The sequence below is a fragment of the Marmota marmota genome, unplaced genomic scaffold (assembly GCF_001458135.2).
Source record: "Marmota marmota marmota unplaced genomic scaffold, marMar, whole genome shotgun sequence".
Taxonomy (NCBI): domain Eukaryota; kingdom Metazoa; phylum Chordata; class Mammalia; order Rodentia; family Sciuridae; genus Marmota; species Marmota marmota.
In genome coordinates, this window is record NW_025999842.1 from 51077912 (window position 1) to 51105569 (window position 27658).

Sequence of the window (27658 nt, forward strand, 5' to 3'; positions counted from 1 at the left end):
GAATAAAGTCTACCCTTGGAAGATTGGTATGCTAGGATTTCAAGAAATGAAATTATATAAAAGTTGACTCATCTCTTTGGGGGAAAACATCAAGCATATAATCATACATTCAAAGAAGTTTATGATAATATTTGTTCTCAAGTCAAGGAAGAAAAATAAAACAAACACCCAGGGACCTGTCACCAGCAGAAGTAATAGGACACTGACACTATGAGACTCCTTCTGCCTCCTCCACCATACCTACCTCTTTTCTATTCCCACTTCCTATAAAACAAGTCTAATATTCATTTTAGTCACTGCTGCTTTTCTTTATAGCTATTCCACTTTTGTATGTGTTTCTAAAAATAAATTGTTCAATTTTACCTGCCTTTAAGCTCTGTATGGAAGGAACCATATTATGTATCTTCTTCTGTGAATATGCTCCATATTATGTTTTTGAGATACGTCCAAGATGCTGCTTGTAGCTAGTAGCTAATTCATTTACATAGTTGCTATAGTCAGCTTTTCACTGCTGTGACCAAAAGACCTAACAAGAATAATGTAGAGGAGGAAAAGTTTATTAGAGGCTCACAGTTTCAAAAGTTTTAATTCATAGATGTTGCTTTGAGCATAAAGTAAGGCAGAGCACCATCATCAGTGAAAATATAAACCCCAAAGGCACACCCCCAGTGGCCTACCTCCTCCATTTCACACCCTACCTGCCTATAGTTACCACCCATTTAATCATTCAAGTGGATTAACACACTGATTAGGTTAAGGCTCTACTAAACTGATTATTTCACCCCTGAACTTTCTTGCATTGTCTCACACATGAGCTTTTGAGGGACAACTCATATCTAAACCATAACAGTAGTATTCTACTATATGTCATCTATTCTACGTTTAAAAACCATTCCTCTTTCTTTTTAAATTGAAGAAAAATCATCTCTTCTAAAGAAAGCATTAAAACTAGTACTGAAACAGAGACAAGAAATGAAAAAATAAGAAACTAGTTAAGGATGCACTGGTCTTAGTAGAACTTTCAAAATTTCAGTATGTCTCTTTGAAACTCCTTGTTCTTACAGGAATATAGAGTTTGGCTTTTCATATTGTGTTCAATTTGACTTGCTATGACATTGATCTGTACGTTTTTGTGTATTTTGTTGTTGTTTTCAAATCAGTAGTTTCTGCATGTGATTGAAGGGTTCTAACTACTTTGGAGACTGCCCTCGTTCCTTGTCCCTCGCCCTGCCGGCTAAGAACACTTAGTGCACTTGGGTACTAATAGGTCTCAGATGACATTGGAGGGCATTTGGGCAGGGACCTTCCTGGGAGAATTTCATTGCACATATCAGGCTGCTGATAGTGCAAACTTTTATAATCCAGTTCTAAACATACAGTAAGTCTGACTGATAATTTTATATTATTCATCTTCATTGTTGGGTTTTTGTTCTTGAGTCTATTGAAGGGTTAATTTCATAAATGAAAACAATCCAGATGATTTCCTCCAAATGCACCAAAATCATAAATAAAATCAAACCATGTCCCTCTCATGTCTTGAGCCTGGCTAGGGAACATTTCTCAACTCCTCTTGATAGATCCATTCATCCATTAGCCCAAGAAAGCTTGAAGTCCCTGTTACAGCACCACAGAACACTGGTGCACAGCCCCAAGAGAAACCTGCCATGTTCAGGTCTCATGATATTGTACAGCTCCCAAGAACATTGATCACCCTTCCTATAGAAGGACACAAGAAAATATTTCTATGAGTGGGGGAACATTTTGCTTCATTGACATTTCTCTGAGTTCCTTTTCCTTTTTGTCATATACTTCACAGGCAGGTTTCAATTCTGAATAATTACCATATGTTTGCCTCCCCTTGAGAACAACCTGAGTTGCAAAAATCCATTTTAAAGCTTCTCTGCTTAAAGCAATCAGTTCCATAAATTATACATCTGTTACTAGATATGCATTTTCCAATAGGTAGTCTAAAGCCATCCCCCATGAATATTCATCTTCACATTAAAGGTGGGAGAAGCCTAGAAACATTCCCCCCTCCCTTTTTTTCCTTTTCTGCCAAGAGGCAGATAATCTTTTATGAAAAGCCTGTTTATTACTGGTGGGGAGCTTTATTTCTATCTTCAGAAGCAGCATTTTAGATTTGGGTAATCGGTTCAGCAAACAGCTTCTTTTAAGCGATAAATATCAAATTAAATCTACAATTAAAGTTTACTAAAAATATTGGTTGATATAATTTTGTTGGTGGTAAAAGTATAGAAGTAGAAATGATTGGTGATGATTACTAATTATTCAGCTTTGTTCAGAACACACGTGTCTATAGAGCCATGGCTCTTTAGCTAAGAAGCCATTGTCCTGGGAAAGACCTTATACAGAGCATCTCAGTGCAGCTGTGCCTAGTCAATACTTCAACACCCCATCAACTCTTGACACTCAGCTTCCCAAGAACAATCAGAGAAATAATAGAGTGAGTGCCAAAATGGCCATCCCATCTCTTTCGCTTTGTTGTTTTGTCCATTGTTAGATTTGACTTATTTTTTTAAAATGCCATCAGGACCAGGGTGTGATAGTACACAGCTGTAATCCCAGGGATTCGGGAGGCTGAGGCAGGAGGATGGCAAGTCTGAGGACAGCCTGAGCAACTTAGTGAGAGTCTGTCTTTAAACAAAACGAAACAACAACAAAAAAGTCTCACTCCTGTAGAAAATTTTGTCCACATTGAACCTGAAAGTATTGAATTATGAAGATGCACATAACTTTCCCTCACAAAGGTGGCGTGGGTGATGAAAGAGATAAAAAAAAAAAAAATTAACAAACAAACACCTTGTCTAGAAGTCCTGTGCTTCTACTGGAATCTGGTTCCACCACAGAAGCTCAGAGTGACCTTGGCCACGTTATATAACTTATTTACTCATTTCCTCAAATGGGAAATGTTAATAAAGTATCCATCAACCCTATCCACATCATGGGGTTATCTGAGGATCTGATGAGATCATTTCTGTGTGAACGTTGTGAAGCACCCAAGTACCATGAAACATATGACCACAAGTAATCTGCATGCCGTTCTTTGGCCTGGCAGTTGAAAAGCCAAACACAAAGAAAATGGAAGAGGTGGGTCCCATCATATTAAAGGAAATAAGCTGCTGGTCCTATTACTCACAGCCTGATTTTTAAGGCCACCTATGGTATTTTTTGAATCCTTAATATTAAATAACAGAACTAGGAATTTTCTTTTAGTATCATGAGCCTGAGTCTAGATGTTTCTTTCTTTTACTTTTCTCCTTTTCTTTTTTTTTCTGCCTGCCTTCCTCCTCCTTCTTTCCTCCCTTGCTTGCTTTCTCTTTCTTCTTTCTGTTTGTTTCTTTTCTTTTTGGGGACAAAGTGGTCCCGATAGGCACTGGGAAAGGAAGCAAGGAGCTCATGACTAAAATGTGTTTTAAAGGCACCTTGGCCATTTGGTTCCCTATTACAGGAGCTGGGGACAAGAAAAACAGCTGGCAATGGGGCTTCTGCATTTGTGTCTCTCTGTCTGCTTCTGAGGGACATGGAGCAAACTGCAGAGATGGAGACACAGCAGAGAGCACCTGCCCGATGACTCCTGGTAACCATTCAGCCCAGTGTGCTTTCAGAACCAGCTATAGCAGTGACAGGCAGGTGTGGTCAGAACAAGGGCAGCCACAGAGCCAAAGCTGCCAACACATGCTCTTCCACTTTTGATGGCAGTTCAAAATTTTGGATTCTAGAAAGGAAATAGAAATTTTGAAAAAGAGAGAACAAAGGTCTTTCTTTCCCTTTAACTGCTCAGCCTGTGGGACTGAATTTTGGAGGGAAAAAAAAAAAGAAGAACTATTGTTTGTACCCTCTCAGGGCTTAGCAAGTATTTTATCATGTTTTCATGAAATATACTGTTAGCTCAAAAGCTTTGTTTGCGTAAGGGTGTGTCTTACTCATAGGTAGAAAATTTCCACAAATTTTTCCATTCTGTTTTTTTCCTCCCTCCTTTGTTCACTCATTCAGGATCTTTGTCCCTTGTGATCCCACATGCACTAATCCTAAGGATTAACTATTTGAGATTTAAAACTTCAAAGATCAAAATGATGGGGAAAAATCAGAACTTCTTTGGTGTAGGACCAATTACTTGCCAGACATGACGAGTCAGGGTGACTCTCACTTCCTTAGTCCGTCAACCCACGTTTGTTAAGCAATTATTCAGTCAATACTATATCAAAGGCACTATATATATTTTTGTTAATTCTTCAATTCAGCAAATTAACTGATAGGAGTGATTTTGTCACTAAAGTGGCAAAATCGTTTCCGCACTTGCCTCCTTCCCATTTGTTCTCTCTTCTAACTCCTATGTCTGAGGCAGGTGTTGACAGTTGTTGTTCTGTGACGGGAATTTTTAGAAACACCAGCACTGTTGGGTGGACATATATCTTCATCAGGAAATCACAAAATTGGTTTGAGAGACGGTTGCTTTGAGAACCACCCTCTCCTTCGTCTCATCGGTATTTAGTGTTCCTGCTCTCTACTGTGAATTCTGTCTTTCTAGTCATGGCAAAGCTTGTCTTGTAAGCCACGATCTTACTTGTTTTCTAAGAGAAACTCTACAAAGATTCACGGATTGAGAACAGGTTGACAGGTTGATATCAGCCCTCTTTGAGATGACAGACTAGGAACAAAAAAAAAAAAGGACTAGTATTAGCACATGGACAGGTCCCCAATTTGAGATGCTTCACCTTTCCAGGACAGTCAATTCTGGAAACTGTAATGGTCAGTTCCTATAATGAATAGCATTACTGGCAGCCTAGAGGGTAAATTTTGAGACTCTCTTTTCATTACGATGCAGGTGCATATCACACTGCCTTTTGCCGGCAGCACATGTTTAAACTTAAAAGCAAAAGCAAATTCTTTGAAGACTGAACATTAAACAAAAAAAGGGAAAAAAGAAAGAAACCTCGAACCTAAACACATTTTCATCTCTCTGGAAAAGCAATTGATAAATAATACACTCAAACTGTGAATACATTTTCACACTGTTAAGCATTTATTTATTTAAAAAAAAATAATATGTTGCCTGAAACAACTCTGTTTTGTTAACCTCCCCAGGGCCAGAACACATACATATATTCTATGGAATTGGTGCCTTGTAGGTAAGAGAAAAGAAATGTGTCAGATGGAATTTTCAGGAAGGAAGATCATGCCAGGAGATGCCAGCTGCTTCTCTTATTTTTAAAACAGAATTCTCATCTCCATAATAATCTGCCATCAACTGTGTTTGTGGTGTGTATGTGTCAGCTTGGCTAGGCTGAACTACATTTCCCAGAATTCCTGTTCCTGTATGCTTCTGGGTAAAGTGAGCTACAGAGAGGTTCTTGTTTGAGCTAGGAGGGTGGAAGGGAAGCAGTAGCCACGTTGTAGCTCCCTCATGCCATGGCCCCCCTCCTGGCTCACTTCTCTGTTGTGAGGCAGTGACCAAGCTTACAGCAGCTGCATCTCACTTTGGATCCTCCTTTGGCTTCCTGATTCCTTCTCTGGTAAGTAGAAAACAGCAACTGCTCTGGACACAGATGTAAGACATCTGAATGGCAGAGGGTAGAAAATAAATCCCACAAATATCTAGGGGTCTAGTCTGAGGCAGGCTGGGTTCCATTTTTGGCCACTTCTAAATCAAAAAGCTATCAACTATGAGTGGGGCCCAAGATTTCTAAATCTAGATTGTTATTAAAGCAGCTCTGCCACTTGGACCATATGATCCAGAAGATCCAATAGTGTGTAGAATGTCAGTGATAGATACGAATGAAGTTTAGAGCATTCTTCAACAGACGGATGCTTGGACATGGGTCACTCAGTTACTCTGTGACTTGAGCTACCCTTTATTAGTGTTGTCTGACCTACCAGGCCACAAAGCTGAGCATCCATGGCAGTGCTCCATTAACAAATGGAAGTGGGATATATGATCTGGGCTTAGGGAGGTCTGAAGGAACTAATGTATTGCACAAGCACGTTGCCTATGTATCCACCACCTTACTTCTGTTATATTGCTTCTTTCTCTCAAACTACGCCTATGACCTCTTGGAGAACTTCTTAGGAGCAATCAGTAGAGAAAAAATGAAATTTCAGACCAAGCTTCCAGATGATTCTGCACATTAGGAAGACACCTCTCAAAAGTGGACAGCTAAAACCAAATGGACAATTGAAACACAACAATCCCACTCTGGGATGGCCCTGTAGGTCAGCAGTGAAGGGAAATCTTTCCAGTGTACAGAACGACAAGCAGTACATCTGTTGTTCCTTTTACTTGAAAGAAGAGATGTCCAGAAGGGCAAATCTTCAATAATTCATGGGTCAGAGATTTGGAAAGAACATGATTAAAAACTTGGTGATGAAGAAATCTGCTGGAGAGGTAGCTGATAGGCTTCTCCAAGTGGGCAAGGTGTGTTAGGATATTCGTGTTCCATGTGCATGCTCACAAAGAATGAACTCAACAAAGGAGGATTTTCACTAGCAAGCAGATAGGAAGAGCCATTCTGTGCTCCTCAGTCCTCTTCCTTCCCCAGCAAATCCTGTCATTATCAAACCAGATCATTAAAAATGTAGCAATGACAGAGAGCATTGTGGAAGAGAGAGAACTTCAGCTTTGGTTCAGCAACATGGACTTCTACCTACCAAGGCCTGTCTAGCTATAGTCACTGTTGTGTGCCCGATTTGCTAACAGCAGAGGTCCTGACTTGGCACCCTTTTCAACTATTAGCTAGCCACTGATTGGCAGGTTGATTACACTGGATCACTTCCCTCATGGAAAGGGCAAAGTTTGGTTCTTAACTAGACTAGACACTTACTATGGATATACATATAACTTCCTTGCTGACAAAGCTTCTGCAAAACCCACCACCAAAACCATGTGCAGAATGACTTATTCACTATCAGAGTATTTCACACAGCATCACTCTGACCAAAGAACTTATTTCACAGCAAATAAGATGTGGAAATGGCCTTGCATAGTCTACTGATCTTACTGTGCCCCTCATCACCCAGAAGCAGCTGGCTTGACAGAATAGTAAAACATTCTTTTGAAGGCTCACTTATAGTCTTTGACGATAAAAAAAGTGCTCTAAATCAGCATCTAACATATAAATCTCGATTTCTCCCTTACCGGTATCCATGGGTCAGGGACTCAAGGGATGGAAATGGGAGAGAATCCTCTATTTTCCCTAGTGATTCTCTAACAAAACTTCTGCTTTCCATCCATGTGACATCAGACTTTCAAGGTCAAGAGGTATTAGTTCCAAAAAGAGGAATGCTTCCATTGGTGTACAGATAATTATCTGATTAAACTGGAGTGCCACCTGACACTTTGACTCATGTCATTGAATTGTCAGGCAAGAAAGGGAGTGATTGTAACTAGGCTGCTTCAACACAAAGGGAGTAAGGAGGAGTACGTCCTGAAAATTAAAGATCTTCTAGGTGGCCACTTAGCACTCCCACATCCTGGGATTAAAGTCAGTAGAAAACCACATTAACTCAGTTAAAAGATTGCCCGTGACCCAGTGCCTTTGAGAATGAAGATTTGGTTCATTGTACCAGGCAAGGATCCATAATCAGCTGAACAAAAGGAAGAAATGACCACTAGGGCCACATGACCAGTTGTAGACAAAAATACTGTTTGAGTTATGAATATCTATTCCTCATTTTGCTATGGCTCTGTATAAATATGAATATAAGTATATATATACAAATATACATATTTGCTTAACCAATTATCTTTGTATTTGTCTTTCTCCTCATTCTCTTATCATCTAATGTAAGATATGTTGACAGTAGTAACTTGACATGTCAATGTACAATTTATAAGACATCAAAGGAGAAGTGTGAATTAACTACATGAATGAACATCATCCAAATTAAAAAAAAAAAATTGGATCCTCTATTATAGAAAAGTTCAAGTGGGTATAGTTGTATCACAGTAGGTAGAGGCATGATTCTGGGTTTTTTAAAAATATTTTTTAGTTTTCCTCGTTTCCCTCTCAGAGGATTTGTCACTGATATACAGAAATGCCTTTGATTTATGGGTGTTGATTTTATATCCTGATACTTTGCTGAATTCATTTACTAGTTCTAGAAGTTTTCTGGTGGAACTTTTAGGATCTTCTAGATATAGAATCTTATCATATCAGCAAATAGTGCTAATTTGAGTTCTTCTTTTCCTCTATGTATTCCTTTAATTTCTTTTCGTCTGACTAATTGCTCTGGCCAGTGTTTCAAGAACTATGTTAAATAGAAGTGTTGAAAGAGGGCATCCCTGTCTTGTTCCAGTTTTTAGAGGGAATGCCTTCAATTTTTCTTCATTTAGAATGATGTTGGCCTGGGGTTTAGCATAGATAGTCTTTATGATGTTAACATGACTTTTATTTTTAGTTATTTACATGTGGTGCTGAGAATCAAACCCAGTGCTTCATGTAGGCTAGGCAAGCACTCTACCACTGAGCTACAAAACCAGCCCACGACTCTGTTTTCACCTTTCTTTGGAAATCAAGTATGATTTAAAGAGACGTCAGAGTGCCATGTTGTCAAGGGGTGGTGGATTTCTAATGAGCGAACTTGACCAGGCTGAACTCTGTTCCCCAGAATTCCCTTTGCCGTATGTTTCTAGATAGAGTGGGTCACCAGTGAGATTCTTGGACAAGACTCAGAGGCAGAAGTGAGGTGGCAGCCATTAGATATCTCATGCATGTTGTGTCCTCTCAGCTCACTTAACCTCCTGCCACCAGACCTGCTGTTGTTCCACCTTCTCCTGGATAGATACTCTTTAAGCTTTTCTAACTCCTGGGCCAGGTGTGTGTGCTAGGCTCTGATAAGGGCCCTGCAATCAAAGTCAGAGGCTTTAAGAATTGAGATAATATTTGGCCTGTGTTCATGAGCTCTAGCTGTGTCCAGGATTCTGGTATGTTCTGGCTCTCACCCACCTTTCCTCACATCCTATCCTTAAATTTCAAGCCCCAGCATCAATGTGAAGACAACAGCTTTACAGATGATTTCGTCACACACTACAATTATGTAAGGTCAAATCCCTGCAAAAACACACACACAGTTACATTTCTGCTTCTCTTATTGAACACTGGCTCATTTGGTAATTTGTTTAAATTTTAGAAGATTACAATCTTTAAAAATAAAAGTCTGCTGAGGTATAATTGACATTCAATAAACCACACATATTTAAGTTGTACAATTTGATGAGTTTTGACATATGCAGATACCTATGAAACCAACACCATAATCAAGACAGTGAGCATATTCATCACCCTCAAAAGTTTTCTTGTTCACTTTTCTAACCCTCCCTCCCTCTCCTATTTTGCCTCCTCTGACAGCCACCAATGTGTGTTCTCTTGCTTTAGATTAGTTTACATATTCCTTAGTTTTATGTAAGTAGAATCATACACTATATACTCTTTTGTCAGGCTTCTTTCACTCAGCATAATTGTTTTGAGATTCCTCAGTGTTGCTATTTGTTCATTCTCAAGCAGTTTATTCTGAAAGGTTAAATTCTTAATGAATGACATTTTGCTTAATTATAGGACAATCACAAGCATTTAGATGCATTGTGACTGAGCATAATTTAGAGAAACAAAAATCCAGGCAGTCAGAAGTGATATGTTGGGAGTATTTCCTCATAGCAGGAAGATTTATAGTGTCATTACATCAGCCTTACCATTAAGTGGAGAGGAATAAGTTTCTTGGGAAAGGGCTTCCAAAGACTGGACTCCTCCAAAAATCTTGGCCAGTGGAATAGAGCTAGACAGCACTATCTTCAGAGGTTATCTCAGAAAGGGATGGGACACTGTTCCCACATTGCTCAGATGAGCCAAGTGACAGATTGCTCCACAGGGGGCCTTAAAACCTCCCAAAGTGAGTCATGGAAAGTAACATAATGCAGTGGGCATTTTACTGCCAATCAAGAGATCTGGATTTTAACCCAGAACTGTCACTTACTTATTACATATGTGACTACAGATAAATCAGATTCTCTCTTTGAATCTCTTTTCCTCAACAGCAAATTGAATGAATCGGACTATATGATCTTGGAAACTTCTATATTCTACACATCTAAGAATGAAATAATAAAGGCCCAGAGGACCAACAGGTGTGGTTATGCCAAGAACTACATAGTCTGAAACAAATCTACATTAGAAACTATGCAAGGTATCAGAGTACAGCCATCCAGCCAGCCATCAATCCACCTAGTAAATGTTGACTAAATACCAAAATGTATAAGACACTATGTGTAAACCTGGAAATTGGAAGATGAATATGACCTAGCTCCTTTTCTCAAGATGCTCACAGTTTGCTGATGGAAGATAAGCTTATTCATGACTAATTATAACGTGGTTATTTCAGAAGTACTTTCACAACAAAGATGGTGTTTCAGTAAATATATCGATCCTCAGAACCTTGTACAAAATTGGAGGAGAATTCTTTTGTTGTTGTTTTCTGTGGAAATAATTGAATATGAGTATTTTTATGATAAAGGGCATATCAGAAAGTTCCATGTGAAGATGGGAAGGAGGTATTAAAAATGTTTCTTTTGGAAACTCGTGGTCACCCTTACTCCTGGATATGTTTTATACTTCTTATATGTACTGATTGCTACAGTTGCTGAGGCTGGTTTTGAACTCGCGATCCTCTTGCTCAGCCTCCCAAGCCACTGGGATTACAGGTGTTTGTCACTATACCTGGCACATGGTATATTTTTTTGAGATTTATATCATAAAGGCTCTAAATCACATATTGGTTCTAAATCAGAGAGCCAGGCACCACAACACATGCCTGTGATCCTGGTGACTTGTGAGACTGAGGCAGGAGGACCATGAGTTCAAAGCCAGCCTCAGCAACTTGGCAAGGCCTAAGCAACAGTGAGACCCTGTCTCAAAAAAAAAGGGTGGGGTGTAGTTGGGGATATAATTCAGTAGTAGACTGCCCCTGGGTTCAATCCAATTCTCAGAACCAAAAAATAAGTTTTAATTAATTATCCAGAGATGATTATAAATCATTAGATTTCTGTTTTTAGATCACTTCTTTATTCTTTCAAGTTTTATCAGACTCAAACAGCTGTAGGTTAAAAGAAGGGAAGAAAGAGCTTTTGCCAACAAAGGAAGCTTGGATATTACTTCCGTTTTTAATTGCAATTGAAGATATCATCAAGTAAACAGTATTAACTAGTATTTATTATAATATGCATATATTAATAAATAAAAATAAAAATAAAATATGCATATTTTAATAAATATAAATAAATTTAAACTTTAAGTGTTTAGCTATTCATCATCCAGAAACCTGGGTGATGTTTGCTCTCCTCTCTGACTTGCGTGAAGCCAGCAAGCTGGGTCACGTGGCTGGCTGACCTCCCAGCACCACCTACCTCCAACTCCATGAGATGCCATCAGATCCCACCCAAAGGAGCCAGTCGTCCTCCTGAAACAATGAGCAATTCTTAGGAGACACAACTGGGGCTCTGTTGCTGTGGCACAGGAAGGCTCGATAAGATCTCCTAGCCACAGCATTCTTTTGTGTCAGCAGACGCAAGTGGGATGTTCCTTCCACAGCTCTTACTGAGCAAGAGGAAGCAGGCTTTGAAACACAATGTTCATTGAAATCGGCTTTCATCTGAGGAATCCCAGGGTGGCTCCTGCTTCATGATGTGCATTCTGTCTGCAGCTGAGCTCTCCTGATGCATTTCCGTTGTTTGTTCTGGGGGGAAGGCAGCACCTTTATGAGACTTACCCTGTTACTAGGTAAAGGGCATCACATTGTGCTGGGCAAGGCATTATGTGTCAGGATGTCTCCAGTGAGTCTGGAGAGTAGAGGAGCATTAAAAATAAAATAGACAACAATCACATCCTCTGCCATCCTGCTTTCTGAGGGGGCAGAGGAATACCAGGCCACCCTTATGACTCCTGAGGATGCTTGGTGACCTTAGGAGCAGGAAGCTATTCATTGCTCTAGTGGCTACTTTGTGAACAATGCCACATGCTACAAATATGGAACTGAAAATAGGGCTCAGTATGGACCCAATAGAACCTGCCCAGAAGCAGGGTGGGCTCCATGGTCCATTGTGGAGAAATTCTGGCTCTTAAAGGATTAAAAAAGGGAGGTGGAAATAATTTACAGTGTCAATCATGGGTAGGAAGTCTCCCTATCCCATTGTCCTTGTTTTAAATTTTAGTAATGTATCTTTTTTATGGAGAAAAATCAGCCTGGATCCAGAAAAGTTGTTCCTTTGATTAAGAATAGGTCTAAGACAGAACACAAGGAAGCTAAGCAAAGATGATTTAGTCCATCTTTTTTCTTGCTAGACACCTTTCTCCATCTATCACTGTCTCTTCCTTCTTTGTTCCAACTTATCTGAGCCAATCAGCCTATAATGCAAAGGGAGATAATTAACTCTGAATATTGATAAAAAGATGAGCATTACTTTTCCCTTCCATGGGATTTTTTTAACTCTCTATATTTTTGTTCCCATTTAGACTCTCAAAGAAAGCTGGCCAAGTTATATAGGCATTGACTATGTCCAGCAGTAGGAGTCAGAGACAGAGCACAGTTAGAGAACTTTGAACCTCAAAGAGAGATAGCAGCAAAACATGGAGAAAAACCCACTTTTCAGGTTCCAAGCAAAGGTTCCCTAGGCATGTGGACAAGCATCTACTCTCCATCTGACAGATAAGGGTGACATTCATCACCACCAGAGGGCTAAAGTCCTCCAAATGTCTGTGTGCTTATGGCAAGGTAGAATTGACTGACATAAAAGGAGACACCATACTGAAAAACTTGAAAAACCTGGAAGATGTTTCCTGGAATCCAATGTACTTGTTCTAGTCTGAAAGAACAAACCGTCAATCTTGTAACTGACGTAAGACACTGACGAAAATGATAACCCAGGTAGTGAATTTTCCTAAGAATTAAATGAACTGAAGAAGTACTAAGAAATCAAAATTCTAGCTAAAACCCATGAAGAGAACCAAAAACTTCTCTTTAAGTGGACAATCTTTATCTGAGCTAGCAATAAATTCTTGAATTTCTGCATTTTGTTGAGTATTCATGAAATATTCTTGGGAATGGATTGTCCAAACGTAGGTACAGTGGAAGTTCTCAATTTCCCTTTCCCTACCCTTTCTTGAGTATGTTATTCCTGATTGTGGAGTGCAAGTGTGTGGATAAATACTTATAAGCACAATTTATACTGCACAGTGTGAATGTATATATATGCATATGCATATATATATATGTATGTGTGTGTGTGTGTGTGTGTATTTTATGGGCTAGGACCACACTAGTAATGTCCAGAAGAGAGATCACATATCATAGTAGAGCAGTTCACTTTAATTCAGCCAAAAAATGTACTAAATACCGGTGTGTCCAGGACTTATCTTATAAGGAAACAAGATAGGCTTCCAGGGAGGAAATGACTGAGCTGATACCTAAAGCTTGAAAAGAAATTGTTCAAGTGAAGAAGGTAAGGATGGAAAATCTATATAAAAGAAACAATGTGAGAAAAGGTAAAGGGTCCTGGAACAAAAAGGCACATGCAAAGAGCTATAGGTAGCTTGGTATTCCTGAAAATTTAAGAACAAGGTAGAAACGGCCTGGGGGCAGGAGACAAGAATGAAGACAGACCCGCTATCTTTTATTTTTAAAATAAAAAATATAAATATTTCTAAAAGTAAAAATAAATTTAAAAATCTTTAAGAAAGTAAAATATATTAGATTGAGGTCTCTGAACTTCTGATGCTAAAACTCTTGGAATTTGGTAGTTCGAGGTAAGGAATCAAAACCAAGATTTTGCTGTGATCAAAAGACTTAATTAAAGGTGATGAATGACAATGAGAGTTAAAGGCAGGGGTAAACAATTTTTGAGATCTTGGCCAGTTGTTTATGGTCTCTTAGGAGAAATTTAAAGAGCCCTAGAAATATAACTCAATTCTTTCTCCCTTGGGTATAACCAACAGGACATCTATGAAGGCTATGGTTCTGACTACAATTCTTTTCTCCATAGGAGAACCTAGAAATATGTAAGGAACTTTGCCACCTTTGAGTTGCAATACCACTGTTTCAGGAACACTGCCTTGGAATGTAATTTGCATTAAAGAAATTTCTTGGTGGTAATATCAGTATCTTATATAATTTTCTTATGTAGATCAACTAGCACCTAAAACTTTGTACAGTTAAATAGGATGTGCTAATGAAGAAGAGTTAATATTTGAAGTACCCAACAGAAGGCATGCTGGACATATTTTCCTTACCAGAAAAAAAAAAAGTGGGAGGGCACACATCCAGGAACTCAAAACAGACTCTGCTGGAGCTGATTGGCAATTTTAGCCTCTGCATCTGGAGAGCTATTTATATCCAAATCCTGATAATTGGTGGTAAAGGAAAAAAAAAAAAAAGGAAAGAATAGATTGTTTAAAAAAATCCATCATTCACAAACTTTTCATTTTAAACAGTTGTTTTAACTACTACATTTCCCTAAAAATTTCAACTAGACATTAATAAAGAGTCGACTTACAACCTAGTGTTTAATATCTTTTTATGTTATCTGCTGACCCTCAGGAATAAAAGTCAAAGGCTGAGTAACATCATTGTTGGATCACCATAAACAAACAAAGGATAGCAAAGGAAGAATCATTGCTATGATCTGCTTTGACCTCCCATGACCACATTATACAAGTTTAGGAGCTCACAGAGAATAAAACTTAAGCACTGAGCCTAATTACTTGAGGAATACTCACATCATATTGCACACATCTTTTAAATGCCAAACTGTGCTTTTAAAAAAATGCAAGTTCACACAAAACTAACAAAAAGTAATTGACTAGAAAATAATTATAGATCCTTTAGCTTTTTAATCTGAGTCATGATATATAGCCAAAAGGCCAAGTCTCAATAATTCTAGAAGGGATGTTTCTGAAAGAAATTTTATCAAGGCCGTCTGCAGAGAACAGCTTCACAAAATGGTACGTTTGCTTTAGGAACTCAATTTGATAAAAGCCTTGGGAAAGGAACTCTCCTTAGGGTGCATCCTTGCTTTAATACCCAATGTAATTAATTATGACTGATGTTAAGTACACCACAAGTTTATCTGATGCCTTATGACTAATGGATTCTATTTAGGCTCTCTCATTTATCAGAATTAAAGTAGGCTTTTGTTCTGTGCCCTTTGCTTTGTGGCGTGAGCCAAGAAACCTGTACACTCAGCCCATGGTTCTAAGGTGAATATCAACCCATCTTAAACCCCTCACCACATCTCTAGAGGATCACTACAAATAAGGCATGGAGAGTGTATTAAATTTCTTTCCATTTAGGGTACACTTTCAAACTCACTTGTTTTTGTTTGTTGATTTCATTTAGCAACACTCCTTGAGTGTCCCTTCTATCCCATGCTCTATTTATGTAGTTTTCAAGAAGTTCAGTTTTATTGACCACAAACCTATGAAATAAGTTCTATTATTAAACTCATTTGCCAATAAGAAAACAGAGTCTTAGAAAATAAATGCACTTTGCCTAAAAACACTCACTTATCAAATAGTAAAGATGGGACATGACCACAACTTTCTCATATTGAAACCTGAACTCTTATTCAGCATTCCACATTAAGCCCTATTTTATTGCACCAAAAGATGTTATATGTGATAGCATTAAGCAAGCTAGGAAGAATACATCTTCAACAAACAGATCACTGAACTTCATAGACTTCTTTAGGTGAATTCTACTCCAAATTTTGCAACATGCTCATACAGTATCTCAAAAAGAAGAAAATCCCTAATAGGAGCATAAAGGAAATAAAGTGTGGGTTCAAGACAAAGACGTGACACACTCTTGGAGCAACTGCAATGAAGGCAGATTGATGAAGAAGAGAGGAGACAGTGGGCCTCTAAAAAGATTGGGTACCCTTCTATACCTGTGCTCGAGAAGGCAAGAGCACCATTTTTACTAGAACATGTATTGGTTGTTACAAGTAATTACTTCCTCAATTATCACACCTAAGAATGGATCCTTCCAACAGCAAAAGTCAACTCTATTTTATATTTCTCTTATTTTCTCATACCCTGCTCTTATTCTTAATCTGCACAGAATAAAATGAATCTCTAATCTAATTCATAAAGTTTTGACATGCTACTTGTTGAAAGTAGTTAATTTTCAGTTTACAAATTCACAAACTAACCATTAATTTCCAGATCATTTTGGAATTGACTAGATGATCATCCTCAAGTTTCATGTCAAAAGTTCAGGGCTGGAATTCATTTGGCAGGGAAGGACAACCAAGTGATGCAATTGATGTTGAATAATTTCTCTCAGAGAAAGTTTTTAAGATTCAGACCTTTCTCTGAAATGATATTTTCTATCCAAATCAAGAAAAAGGGAAGATGTATAAATTATATCTAATAGTTCCAATGACATAAATACATCTTGAAACATAAGATTTAGTAGCATGAAAACCTTTCGTGAAACTTCTTTTTTGACTTAAGGAAAGATAATAGATAAGGAATAATTTCTGAAGACTGTAGAAAAATTTCAACTATTGTCTATCTGCACATAAGTAAAATCCCTCAAATCCTAGGCTGCTGATTTGGAAAGTGAGCTGGAAAGTGGGAGATTTTAGTACATTTTTCCCACTCCAAAACTCTGTTAAAAAAGAAGCTGAGATTTGAGATGAAAGACCTTATGTATATGTGGTAAGCTTTCATTTTGGTTATATAATTCACCTTTATTTTTTTAACAGGGACTCTTTTGAAAATCGTAATTCATCTATAATTCCAGTCATTCAGTGCTGATATTGTTTTTAGTAAGATAATGTCTAAAAGAATGAGATCTATATATCCAGATGAAAGTTTTGATTTGTATTAGATGATAATTTAAACTAAAGCCATACGTTTTTATTGTCAGAGGGATTGAACCTGAATTATTTTTTTTAAAAAATAATCTGAATATTGCAGTTTTCAACACTGCTTATAGCAATCCTATCATGGAAATGTAGAAATAATTTCTCCCTCAGTTTTTTTCCAACCTCAGCATCTGAGGTGATTTGTTTTATTTTTATGTCCTCAATGCCATTAAATGATAACATTTAGTAAAGTCACATTTCACTGTGGCTGACAATATCTGGTGAGCGCAGAGCTTAACAAAACAAAGCTGTAGTAAGAGTTTTGGCTTTGCTTCATATTTCATTTCCTGTCCATAGCTTATTGTTCACAAGGCTGGAGAGCCTTTTGACATTCAAAGAATATAAAATTCATTTACCATTTGCAAACATTTATACCAGAGTAAGAGAACTGAGGACACTACAGTTCTAAAAAGAATGCAGCAACCCATTAAAAACACTTTTCCCTTCATTCGCTTTTATAATAAATTAAAGCTTAAGATGACTCGATTATACCAAATTAGTTGACTAAAGTTTGGGGGGCATTTTGATCCTGAAATATGTATCAGACCTTTCTTTCTATCCATCCTACCTTACACCAAAGATTATCTAATTCCAAGATAAAATTTTCAATGAGGTAAAACGAAAAGTTCAAGGACTGTTGTCAATAGAAGAGTCATTGGTTTGCTATGATTTTTCCCGGGGCTGACTTTAAAAAAGCATTTACTGCATTTTGAAGTATATTTTCCACACACTGAAAAAGCATTTATGGAAAAATAACATTCAAGTGAGAAAAGAAAAATCTGCTCACTGCTGCTTAATCCTCTCTACACAGAAGGATATCTGGGGAAAAGTGCTCATCACATCTCTGGCTACACTCAAGGAAACAAAAAGAAATTCGATTGGATGATATTTCTGTTTTGAAAAAGAAAGAAGAGGCAGGGCTTGAAACCATGGAGGAGTACTTACTTCCTGCATAGAAGTAGCTGTATGAATGCAGTAGCTGGCCATCCACTTTCCTAGAACCACACCAAGGTCAGGAATTTCAACTGAGTCCTAACTTAGGACAATTCTGACACATTTTATGTTTGTAAATCCAGATACATACAGACCCACCAATTTCTTAGCAAAATCACTGTTCTTACTCATGCCTTTTTTTTTAACTAAAAAAGAGCAAAACTGGTGAATTGGTACTTCTCTTCTAATACATGAGAACACAAACCCCTCCCCATTCCCAGGAAGTGAAATGAATGAGTTTTTCTGGAATTATGAAAAGAGACAATTACCACCAACATCACAAAATTATTAAGTTATGTGAAAACATAACAAAAATTGTTTTGAGTTTTGAAGTATTATTTTTAAGGTTTTCACTAATATTCACACTCTCAGGGTTTGTTCCATAGTCTCAAGGTCAAATCCAAGCAAGGGTCCTTAGCTGTGTCCAGATACTTAACTATGTTGAAGCCATTCCATATATTATTGATGAAATGTGAAGCGGTACATCAATTTTGGAGGGTAATTTGGCAATACCTATCAAAGTATCTTGCCAGAAGATTTCCAGTTTCAGCTCTGTGGTGAAGGATCTTAGAAGCTGTCACCATCATCCTTATGAATAAAATCCTCATGATTTTTCTTGTACACATCAGAGAAATGAGGGACAAACTTCCCCCTGCCCCACTCAAAATACAATTTGGAATGCAGAGATGAATCCAGCTCAGATCTTCTCACCAGAAGCAGCTGTTTCTGGAATCATAAACTGGTAAGAACTTAAATGGCAATTTTGATAAATTGCTAGAGGCTGGGGCTGGAGAATGAGCAATTCCTGGGGGATGCAGCCTTAGGAATAAAGGATGTAAATGCTCTTGAGTATTTGGAGAAGCCAAAGCTCTTGAGGCAGATTTTAAAAAAAGAAAGAAAGAAAAGAAAACTGGAGGAATCCAAATCCTCCATCACCTATAGTTACTTTAGACTGAAAACACAGCCCAATTCTAGAAGATTAACATGAAAACCTCTTACTAGAGGTCAGTTCAATTATGTGGTATTATGAATAATGGTACTATAAAATTTCACATGCAGGTTTTTATGTGAAGTTAACTTTTCATTTATCTGGGAAAAATGCCCAAGAGTACAGTTGTTGGGTCATACAATGAACACATGTTTGGTTTATAAGAAAATGTCATAATCTTTTCTAAAGAATCTGTAGCATTTTACATTTCCACTGGTTTCTGCACAAACCTCACCAGCATTTGATATTATCATATATTTTTCATTTTATCCATTCTGATAGGCATACAATGCTACCTCATTGTGGCTTTAGTTTACATCTGTCTAATGACTAAGGATGTTAAACATCTTTTCAAATGTTCATTTGTCATCTACATATCTTTCTATTTTTGTACATCTCTTCTGTCCATTTTCTAATTGTATTGTTTTCTATTCTTGAATTTTGAGATTTCTTCATATACTTTAAATATAAATCCTTTGTTGAATATATGGTTTGCAAATATTTTCTGTGAGTATGTAGCTATTAGCTTTCCATTGTTGTAACAAACTATTCTAGATAATCAACTTAGATAAAAGTATTTTTTGGCTTGTAATCAGTCCATGGTCCGTTGGTCCATAGTTGTTTGGGGGCCTACAGTGAGGCGGAACATCCTGGTGAGAGCACATGGTGAAAGAAGCCCTCATTTCATGGTCTGAACCACAAAAGAGACACAGGAATAGGTGAGTCCCTCTATCCTTCCCAATCACATACCCTCAGTGATCTAAAACCTCCCACTAGGCCCCACCTTCTAAAAGCTCCACCAATCCCCAGTAGCACCAAACCCTAGACTGTTTAACATATGAGCCTTTGGGGACATTCTAGATCCAAACCATGGCAGTAAAGTGTTTTTGTTTTTTGTTTTTTTTTTTTTGTGGGGAGGGGATACTGGGGATTGAATTTAGGGGCACTTGACCACTGAGCCAGATCCCCTGCCCTATTTTGTTGCCACAGTCTGTCTGGGCAAAATAACTGGGGGGGTGACAAGCAACCTGTGAAGGTTGAAACAGCGGGAGCCGCTTTATTATGGGACAGAGAAGTATATATACCCAACTAATTACACACAGCTTAACTTAATTAACATAAACTAGATAGAGCAATCAACCAATAAGGAATCCTCATCATCTTAATGATTACACACAGCTTAACTTAATTGACATAATCTAGACACAGCAGTCAGTCATTAAGGAATCTCCATCATCTTAAAGGCTCGCTGGCATTACTCAGAAACCACTCCTCCTAGCATACTGCCAGGCGCCATCTTAACTTGGTTGTGGCCCTCATCATTTTGTATTTTATTTAAAGACAGGGTCTCACTGAGTTGCTTAGTGCCTCACTTTTGCTGAGGCTGGCTCAGCCTCCAGATCCTCTGGGATGACAGGCATGCACCACTGCACCCTGCTAAAGCTTGTCTTTTCATTCTCTTTGTAAAGTCTTTAGCAGAGAAAAAAATTTACGGGATGTTTTCGTTCTGAAAACAAATATCCATCAATGGGTAGATAATTAGACAAGCTCTAGCATATACATGCCATGAAATACTATTTATCATTATAAAGGAATAGACTAGCAATCATATAAAATCTTGGATGAATATCATGGGAATTGAGGAAAAAAGTCAGTTTGAAAAGGTTATATATGACATGATTTCATGTATAAAACATTCTTGAAATGTCAAAGTTATAGAAATACAAATAGATTAATGGTTGTCAGAGACTGGCAGGGAAGATTGTGGTCATGAATATAAAAGGGTAGAACAGGGAATCCTGTAATCAAGTTCTTCAGTATCTTCACTGTAATAGTTCCTATCCAAATCTATATAAGTGAAAGTTGTCTAGAGTTAACTGCACAAACAAATGAGTGCATATGAAATTGGTAACTCTGAGAAAGATTAGTAGATCGTATCAACATCAATTTCAGTTATACAAAATGTTATTATTGTGAAAAACTTTGTGAAAGACATGTAGGCTCTTTCTATATTATGTCTTATAAAAGCATATAAACCTATATTTATTTGAAAATAAAAATATTAAATCCCTTTGTTGTCAGTTTTAAAGGGTTTCAATAGAGAATAGAATGCAAATGAGTTCACTTGCATTACGAGGCTTACCTGAAAATCTGTGCAATGAAATTCTTTAAAGGAATACATTTGTGTTATGGAATATTCAGACAAATAGACAAGGCTTCTAAAGAACTTTTAACAGTAGTTATTTTGGATGTAAATATATACAAAAATATGTATAAAAATAATGAAAGGTTTAGATAAAGAAACAAAACAAATAGCAGGTTGGCATACTTAAAATCCAACTATATCAATAATAATTAAGTGTAAATAGTCTAAACATATCAATCAAAAGGAGAAAATGTCAGATTGAAGAAAAGACAAGACTCAGCTATCACTACCCACAAAAAAAAAATACTTTAAATGAAAAAAATAAATAAATGGAAAAAGATATGCTGTGCTAAATCTAGTCTAAGAAAGCTCAAGTGACTCTGTTAGTACAGGAAAACATAGATATGCAAGCAAATAATATTATCAGGGCTAATGTAAGTCATTTTATTGTGATAAAGATATCAACTAATCAAGAGAACATGAGTTTTAAATATTCACATACCTAATAACAAAGCCTCAAAATATATTAATCAAAACTGATAAAACTTTAAAAAGAAATAGGCAAATCTATAATTAAGTTGGAAATATCAACATCAATCTTTGAATAATTGATTGAGTACACAGGAAATAAGAAATGATATAAGAGTTTATATCATTGAACAAATTTATCTAAGATTCCTCATTTTTAGTGTCCTTATTGAGTGTATACAATTGACTCTATCCATGAAGAAGTTTCAGAAACAGAGATAATGTGTTCAATTCATTTATACTATTTGTTGCCGCACAACTTTTTTATCAGTAAAGTTTTGGCGACCCATATCAATTATCAGAAATCCAAAACAGTTATTGAGCCTGCAGTGACCTGTCAAGTGGAATGCATTTATAAATTCATAGTTATCTCATTGACTGCAACACTTGCAAGATTGGAATCTGAGCCAAGTGATCCTATGTATTAGTATCTGCTCTTGGGTCATCTACTGTCCTTAGAGTCCTATACTGAGAAGAATCTTCAAGCTCTGTAGTTCAAAGCAAGTTAGTGTATTCTGTGAAGTTGAATCCCAGAAAAAACAAAAAGGCGTAGAACCCTTGTGTAAAATATTAAAAGAAATTCATGGAAAAAGTAAAAAGGATGGGTGAAGATGTCAAGAGTGATTCAAATCAAAAGGATCCAAAAGATGAAGTAAGAAATAGGTGTAAAGTTCAACATAGAATCAAGAAGCAATTTTGATGGATTCCTATAACCACGTGATTATCTACCTTGAGTTCTAACAATCTTTTTTTAAGAAATCCTAAATGGGGAATTTAGATTATTTGGGGACCAAGGTGAAGGATAAGTTTACTGATCCTTTATTTGAAGGGCTCGTCATTATGGAGTTTTGTGAAAAACTAGAAAAATAGAAGTTAGATGAGGCTACTCACAACTTCATGACAGTTTTTCAGTGTATTTTAAGTCCCTACTCACTGTGTTGCCTTGACAAGTCATTTAACTTCTTTGAAACACAATTTTCTTGCCTATAAAGTACAAATAATAATATCAACCTACTCATAAGGTTGCTATATGCAGAGTACGGTATTAGAAATACCATATGCCACAGAGAAGACTGTCCAGTGGATTTTGCTTCAATGACAGAAGTGTCCGTTACTTTATGATACTCAATAATGGTGGCCACTAGCCACATGGTCTATTGAGCATTTGAAACCTGGCTAGCTAACACAACTGAGGAACTAAATTTTGAATAATGTAGACTTATTTAAAGTTAAATAGTCTCAGTGGCTAGCGGCTACAATACTGGATAACACAGGTAAAGAGCTAAAGAAAAAAATCCCAATTCATTTTTGGGGGATTCTCTTTCATATGCAGTGGGAATGTTAGAAAGTCTATCAATTACATTCTGTATTAAATCTATTTTAGAGAAGAAAAAAGAAATCTGGCATTTAACTTCCTAACTTCATGCTACCAAATGTAATATTGAAGATTCCCCCTAGAGAGATTTCACATTTTTGTTTTGTTTCACTGTTTACTGTAACTGGGAGCTTGCATCCAGAAAACAGATTGAAAAGTACTTTCTCACTTGTTTGTAGGTGAGGAATTTCAGTTATTTTTTTTATATTCCTAAGGTCATAAGCAATACCTTGGATACAATCCACTTACTATGGCTCTCAGCATAAAGGTCCCCAAGGCCATTATTGATAGGCCACTCCATGGTATGCAAAGTCATTTTTGAACAGATCCCTGAGGAGTGTGCTGAGATTTGTTTCCTTGACAATGTTAAATTTATCCTTTCTCAAATGACTAGGAATGGTTTCAACAAAAGACAGATAGATAGAATTATGTTCCTTCAAGTCAATTAAGTAGCCTCCATGTTTCCAGAAGGGTTAGTTTGATTCTTAAGTCATGCTAGTCCTTACCTTTAATTTTATTGGAATGTTCTTGACAAACATCTTCTACCTGTGCCTTCAGTGTTTAGTCGTTTGTATGGGTATGTTTTCATTTCAGATCATAGTAGTAGAATAATTTTTACGTGATTTGAAAATACTTGACTGAGTGAAAAGAAAATTGATAGCTAGTGAGGATAAAACTTAATTGTTCATACTCCTCTGATCCTTTTCTACCCAAAATAAAAGAAGAAGTATCTTCTTTTTTATCTTAATCATTTAGAAATTAGAAAACCCGAATATATGCTTTTGCTGCTGAAAGAGTCTGAGTTACCTTTCCTGTGGGCACACTGGCAGGATTTTAGTTCCTTCTATGCACCTAGTCCAGATATTTGGTATCAAGGAGCTAAATCACTTCAGACAACCCACTCAGTTTTTAACCTTTCATACAAAAAATATGGGGAAAAAATCTCCCTGAGTTTGAAAGGAATTGAATTTCAAAGCCTGATGTGGTTGGTAAATTTACTTTGATTATTTCATACTGGGAAAGAAAATGCACTGTGCCTATCTCAACCTTTTCACTTATTGTTGCTGATTATTGGTATTTACTCCCTTTCCCAACAATCTTACATACTGCAATGAAAACAAGTTTAAAAGCATTCAAATAGATTTTCTTTTATTAAAGATTTTTGACAACTTATTCTTATATTATTTTGTGCATTTACTTCCTTCTCTCCTGCTGTTTATTTTGTTCCTATCAGAGAAATTTGATGAAGATTGGGAGGCTATACCCTTTTTAGCTAATTTTGGTAATATATTGTTGAATTTTATTCACAATTTTCATTGATATTCCCTATTAGAATATCTTCCATCTTACTACTGTTCAATCATTGCCCTACCTCCTTTTATTCTCTTTATGAAAATTTCAATATAATTAGCTCTAATGTTTCCCTGAAGATTATTTGGCATTACAGACTTTTGGTAATATCTCCTCTTGTGAGATAAGAACTATTCCAGAATTACTGCTTTGAGTACAATTTTTAACAATCTGATCTGCAAAAGTCTTATTTAGTATAGATAATGAATCTCTCTGATTGCCATGGAGGTATACTTTGCATTGAAGACAGAGAGTACTTAAAGAATGAATAGAATATTTCTTAGATGGTTTTCATACGTTTTTAAGGTGTGGATTGACTGTACTGACAGATATATCCTCTTCCACACTATATCCCACCATTGCAGCTAGCCTCTTTTCTACCATAGCTTGTCTGGTATGTAACAAACCTTTTTATTGAATGAAGACATAACCAGTATCTCTGAAACCATGTGACTATGATTCAGACAGGGTATGGACTGAAGCTGACCAGCTGTGTCATTGACAGTCTAATAAGAAGCATTGCTTATATAATCTCTTCAGAGTCTGACTGATCCCAGAGCATGCTGAAGCACATCACTTTCAAGTAACATAATCATCTCTAGGACACATATATGGAACAAAACAGAAGCAGGCAATTGATCCCAGTTCTTAAACTAAAGCTTATTGTTGGACTAAACTCTTCTACCAACAAATAAACTTGTTTGTCCTTTCGGCATAACTGAGAAGGAAATGATATGTTACTGGCAGAATCCCATTCTTTGTCTTCCAAGACCACACATTGAAAATAGTTATAATTATTGATTGAACCCTATGTCTCTCTCTCTCTCTTTTTTTTTTACTGGATGCGTTCAGTGTGTACTTGGAGATGAACTATGAGAAATATCTAAAATATTTAGTCTTCTTTTTTCAACTCTCTGCCCTTTTTTTGTGATCATAATAAGACCATTGGTCTTGCCCTGATTAGGGTTCATTGTGAATAACTTACTCTAGTACATATTGTGTTCCAAGCATTTACAACAATTTTGGCCTCAAATAGGACTTACTCCAGTTCCTCTTATTCCTGTGTCCTCTGCCATCGACTCCTAAATTATTCTAACCTAAGACCTGTTCATGGAAACCTTATAAGAAACTACTAAAAGGCATTTTGGGGAAATAAACTGCTCTTTTAAAATTTTTTTAAGATGTTATTTTTGTGTGGTGTTGAGAATTTAACCCAGTGCCTCACACGTGCTTGGCAAGCTCTCTACTACTGAGCCACAACCCCAGCCCAATAAACAGTTTTTTTTTTTTTAAAGAGAGAGTGAGAGAGACAGAGAGAGGGAGAGAGAGAATTTTTTAATATTTATTTTTTAGTTTTCGGCGGACACAACATCTTTGTTTGTATGTGGTGCTGAGGATCAAACCGGGGCCGCACGCATGCCAGGCGAGCGTGCTACTGCTTGAGCCACATCCCCAGCCCAATAAACAGTTTTTGAAAGAAAAAAGAACCATGTTTTGTATGGGATATTTGGAATGGAAATAACAGAAATGAAAAGAATCTAAGTTCTGTCATTTTGAGTGAATGGTTCATGTCAAACAGAGTTTTGGGTGGCAAAGGTAGAAATGAGATACCTTTTAAGACATTATTTACAAACAAAAATTAATACCTTTCTTAATACTTTAATAAAAGCCGTATTTTGCCTTTTCCTGTGGGGCAGGGGGAAATGCACCAGGTGTACTTTTGCTAGTAAAAAATCTCAGCCCAGAGGCCTGGGATTGTGGAAACAAGCCCAGTTTGCTTTATGAAGTTTGCCAAACCTTGTAGGATTGCAAACCTACTGTCATGGGGAGAAGAGCAGTGGATGGCTTTAGAACTATGAGCATGACAACCTAAGGGGGCCAGTAGTCTTCAAATCTGTAGAATACCTTGAGGTTCTCAGATAAAATGAAGCAACTTTTATTTTCTTATATGACAGGCCAACTGAGCCTTTTATTGGATTATGCAGATTTTAATGACTGCAGATCACTTTGAAGGACAGAGGGTAGATGCTTTCTACAAAGTGATGTATGAAAGTTCTGATATTGTATTTGCAGCTGTTCAGACCTTGCATGGGCAGTAAACTGTCCATACTTAAACTTTACAGATTTCTCCCCTACAAAAATTGTCATCAGCAAAGAGGTGTGGTCTGGTCTGAGTTTAGTTTCACATGAGCCAAGGAGCCTAAAAAGAAGGAAGAATTCAAGGAATATTGATGGGGTGGAAAAAAGATATGTGCTCTTTGAGGGTATCAAGCATGTTTACTTGCAGTCTCTTTTCTTTAATCCAATAAAAGTATTGGCAAAGTGTTTGGTATTTGAGGCAGAGTCGTGGGAGTACTGTCACGATGTAACTAAAGATGGTGGGAAAACCAGTTTGAATAGAGTGAGATCCAACTTGAACCTTTGCCCGTGCCAGGAACTAAACCCAAGTCTACCCACTGTTGAGTGTCAAAAATGTTGAGTCATTAGCCTCCTTTGTGGTTCATCTGTTTCTGAATGTCTCTATGTGCCTGCTTTTCTTATAATCTTAAAAAATAGACTTGCTTGTGGCATTCAGGAGGCGATCCTCAGCTAACTATATCCTCATGATACGTAAGGGATGGGTATTAAATGAAAATTCTCATTAAAATATATTTTATGAGTTTAGATGTTTTCATTTTATTCCTGATATACTTTTTAGGACCTGTGTTTTGGTTTTATTTAGATTCTGGAAACAGTCAAATGGTACGAAATCTGCTTGTGTAGATTCCATTTCAGAGAATATTAGGAAATAGAAGTGTGAGACATATTTAAATACAAGCTCCAAAACCAGTATTTTTTTTTTAAATCTTAGAGTAACCACTAATTATTCAGTGGTGCAAGGTAAAGTCTAGGTCTCCAGTTCATCCCATTTTCTCTCTCTCCATTTTTATTTTGAACTGAAAACACTGCTTTTTTAATTATTTTAGTTTTTTCGTTAGACCACCTTAGAGAGGTGAATGACCTCAGAGTTATCCTATCTTGGTCTTAGATAATCTCTGCTATAAAAACCCTTGCTAGAAGGAATGGCAAGAATAGGGCTGCTCTAGAGAGGATCATAGGAAAAATCATGAATTCGTGTCAAAAATAGAATTGTAATTATTGACATGTTATGTTTCTGAATCCATGAAGGAGCCTGTCCACTGATCACTGCACTGAAACTCTTCTAAAAGCATACTACCCATTAGAAGAAGGAAATCTATAAATGATTTAAAGAGCTAGAAGATTTTATTCCATTTTATAGCAATAGAACCATATAGAAATATGGCCAATTTTGTTTTAGCAAATATGAACATTCAAATATCTCCTCCC

General features: G+C 36.9%; 1 long non-coding RNA gene across 1 annotated transcript in view; it reads left to right on the top strand.

Annotated features, from left to right (window-relative positions):
* Positions 1-5207: 5207 nt before the first annotated feature.
* The window catches only part of LOC125615232, an 85456-nt gene continuing 63005 nt past the window's right edge, over positions 5208-27658 (top strand). Inside the window, exon 1 of the long non-coding RNA XR_007345780.1 lies at positions 5208-5534. This is a non-coding gene — a long non-coding RNA (uncharacterized LOC125615232). The remainder of the gene's footprint in view (positions 5535-27658) is intronic.